Consider the following 3932-nt stretch of genomic DNA (forward strand, 5'->3'; position numbering starts at 1 on the left):
AGAGAGAAGCAACACAATCTTGCCAAAAAGGGGAATCATGCTGGTTGTTATGGTGTCCTGCTCTAGAAGTCTGATCAGGCAAACTAAGCTGACTGGCCCAGGTGCTGACTCAGGTATGGTCACTCAAGTCAAGACACAGAATCTAAGCAGTGTTCCAAGCTTAGATGAGGTTTGGCTTCTTGTTATTTAGTCTCATCAAAAAGATGTGGGGTTGAAAGAGTCTGAATGGAGCTCTACGCATGGGAGAAAGGGGAATAACTTCAATTATTCTGTGACTTGTGGTGGTAGTAAGGGTGCAGAAAGAGGAAGGTGATGAACTCCTCATTGTTGATTGTACAATACTTTTGTATTTTTGTTTCAATTTTGAAAACACTCCTTATTCACTAATTGCCTAACACATTTATTCCTTGAATCCAACACGGGACTAAAACTTAAAAAACAAAACAAACAAACAAACAAAACCATATCCATGTGTTCTGAACCCCTGGGCCCTACACACACATCCTGCCCATCCCCAAACTCAGAGTAGAACATAGAACTGGAGACTCAGCAATTGACTTAATGAATATTTGAAATGTTCTTCTCTGGTCAGATTCCTTTCAGGCATCCAGCATGGACATTGGCAACAGCCCTGTTTGAGAGTATGTTCTGGTTTTATTTTCATTTGAGTGTATGTTCTGGTTTTTATTTCATTCTATTTATGTAACCCTGAGCAGTTGCTTAATAATCAATATTGCTCTTGTCTAATCTGTAAAAGTGGGATAATAAATGCCCTCTGAGGTTTTTATAAGGATTAAATAATGAAATAATATATAGTGGCTGGCACTATAATATATTGTCCCTTAGCACAGTTCTTTGCTCAGTAAAAAATGTTTAATAGATAGTTAGCTATTATGTAGTCTGCATTTTGACATTATTTGGAACTATTTGATTTTGGCAATGATCACTGCCATTTCAATGTATGACTTATGAATCAAAAAGACCAATTTAGCATTTAAGAGGAAAATAGTGGATCTATGTTAGCAAAAGTAGAAATGTCTAAAGACAGACTTTAGTTATGTGTACAGATTTCTGATTTTTGTAATTTGTAGAGTTCTGGAAAACAGTGAGGCAGATTCAATTGAGATGTTTGCTGCTGCCTGTCAAAAGTAATTCTGAAGTGTTAATTATTTTGTTCCTTCTGTTTTGAGATTTTTGTGTTGTTTGTTACATGCCTCCAAAAAATCTACTCTCAGCTTCAGTTGGGCTTACTTCTTTTTTGATAAAATAACATTACTGGTGGGAAAAGCAGAGCTTTTTATTTGTGTTCCTTCATGAATGTGTTCCTATTGCACATGTCTCAAAGGCCATTTACATCAATTAAGACACAATGAACGTATTGCTAACAGTCCTCATCATTCTACGATGTGCTCCGCATTGTTATGTACGGAGCACTCTCTGTTCATCCCCGCCTGTGATGTCACCCTAGCCCAGCAATCCATCTGAAATATTGTGTTTTATTGAGCCATTCACCCAGTATGCATAGCATTATGAATCAAGGTTATTTCTTGTAGACTTTTGCTTTTTAGTAGTCGTCACAGCTGCAGTAAGAAAAAATGGCTGATTTATTCTTAGTTTTTGTTCTACATTCCCTTTGGAGTAAATCCAATAGGAAAGGGGGAGTACAGAATCTGAAAATCCCTCATCGTAAAATTCATCCAAGCATGTTTCTAACTTTAGGGAGAATCAGTTTCTCTAAGGGAATTTTCTGATTGATGTGATCTGTCCCTGCAATCAAGCAGAATGTAGACACAGCCTGTGTGACGTGCTTAGTGTAACTGGGGCCCAGAGACCTGTAAGAAAAATCACCTACTGCTTTGGTTTGAATGTCCCCTCCAAAACCCATGTTGGAATTTAATGACCATTGTGGCAGTATTAACTAGGACTGTTAAGAGGTGATTAGGCCATGAGGCTCTGCCCTTGTGAATGAAGTAACGTCTTTATTGCAGGAGTGGGTTGTTATAAGTGAGAATTTGGCGCTCTCTCACTTCCTCTTTGTCCGTCTGTCTCTGTTCGTCTCTTATGTGCTTTCTTGCCCTTCCTGCTTCAATCATGGAATCATGCAGTAAGAAGTCCCTCCTCAGAGGAGGCCCCTTGACTTTGGGTTTCTCAGGCTCTAGAATCATGAGTCAAATACATTTCTATTCACTTAAAGTTACTCAGTTTGTGATATTCTGTTATAGCAACATATCAAAGACTAAGACACCTACCAACTTTTCCATGATCCAGAGTTTCAATTTTGGGCCATTCTTTTCTGTTAAAGCATTTAATGCCTCTGCTGAACTGTAAAAACTCATTGTCACAGAAAACCGCCTACAGGAAGGCTTCCCTAACTCTTTTTAGAGTCATTCCATATGCCTCTTGTGTGCCCCTCCCTCTAGCCCACAGGCTTACTCCCAGCAGAACATGATTATCACACTGTTTAGTGTCCTTGGTCCCCCCTTAGAGAGCAATTACTATTGTTAACAGAGAATTCGTTTTATTAATGAATTTCAGCTGGTCTAGCACATACTGCTTACTTCAGAAAAGTTGAATCACTCAGAATCCAGATATCCAGGTAGCATATCCTTGAATATGTGAATTAAAACAATACCAAGGCCCCACTTACCAGCCATTTCCTGTGACTTTTCATTCCTGATTGTTCTAAGGACCTTTGGAGTTGTTTAGAAAGCTCTCCTTGTGGCTTATCTGATGCCTTCCCAAGAGAAGTCCACTTGAAGAATTAGCGAATAATGTGAGATTAAATTAGGCTACTGTGTTGTAATAGTGTGTTTATATGTATCCCACTCTTTTGAAATCAGTGGCACACAACACCCTTGATAGGCATGGAACATTTCTAACACTACCAGTGGTTTCTGGTGTTGCGATTCTTGGAAGGTAGAGAGGGAGGACAAAGGAGTTATAATATCTGGCAGCCTATCAGAATTTCTGAGAAGCAGGTATATTTTGAAATATCTCCTTAGGTGATTCTGATGTACTTCACTCTACTTAAATTTGGTAACTGAGAACATAACCAGAGCTATTTTCCCTTGGTCTCCTAGCTGTTTTATGGAACTGGCATATAATAGATGTGCCATATAAGTGAGTTAGCTAAGTTACACTGTCACTCACAAAGGTAAGAAGGGATATAGTAAAGAGAAGGATAGGTATGTATTTATAGAAAGGAAGGAAAGAGAGTTAACATAAATGTCTTTATCACAACAGGTTTCCCAGCAGAGGGGAAGGCAAATCAGGGCAGTGCAGTTCTAGCAAAGTGGACGTGGGGCCTTAGAATTGTCACTGGAAACAGGTGTCTGTGTTGAATAAAGACTACTGAAAACTACAGTTTCCTATTTGACAGTTGCTAAGTTCCAATGCTACATGTGTTTCTGCCTTTTTTGTTTGTTTGTTTTGTTTACTTTTCCACAAGACCTGTCAGGTGACAACTGGGGCTTTGACACCAGCATCTTTTCAAACCAATGCCTGCCTAATTTAGAGTTCAGGCTATTATTTTACTTAAAGACACAGCAAACATGCAAACAACATTAGAAACATCCACTGACATCCTTGGCTGCAAATAGACACCTCTACGTGTAAACATGCTTCATCCTCTTCTATGTCAGCAATTTGCTGCCCTCTTATCAGTCTTTTCTTCTAAGTATAATCCCATTAATACTTCATACATTCACAGCCACATTTCTAAAAAGAATGTTCTGAGCTTGCTGCCTTTACTAATTCCTTATTGCTTCAGCCTACTAAAATCTGATTTCTGCCATCTCCAGGAGGCTAAACTTGGTCTGCTGATGACTGCAAGTAGAACAATGACACAATCCAGTGGAAGTTTTCCTTTCTCTTTCTTCTCATTCACACCACTTTTTCTGAGATTCTTCCCTGCCTCTCTAGGCACTCTGCTC

This window comes from Mandrillus leucophaeus, unplaced genomic scaffold, assembly GCF_000951045.1.
Source record: "Mandrillus leucophaeus isolate KB7577 unplaced genomic scaffold, Mleu.le_1.0 Scaffold705, whole genome shotgun sequence".
NCBI lineage: Eukaryota > Metazoa > Chordata > Mammalia > Primates > Cercopithecidae > Mandrillus > Mandrillus leucophaeus.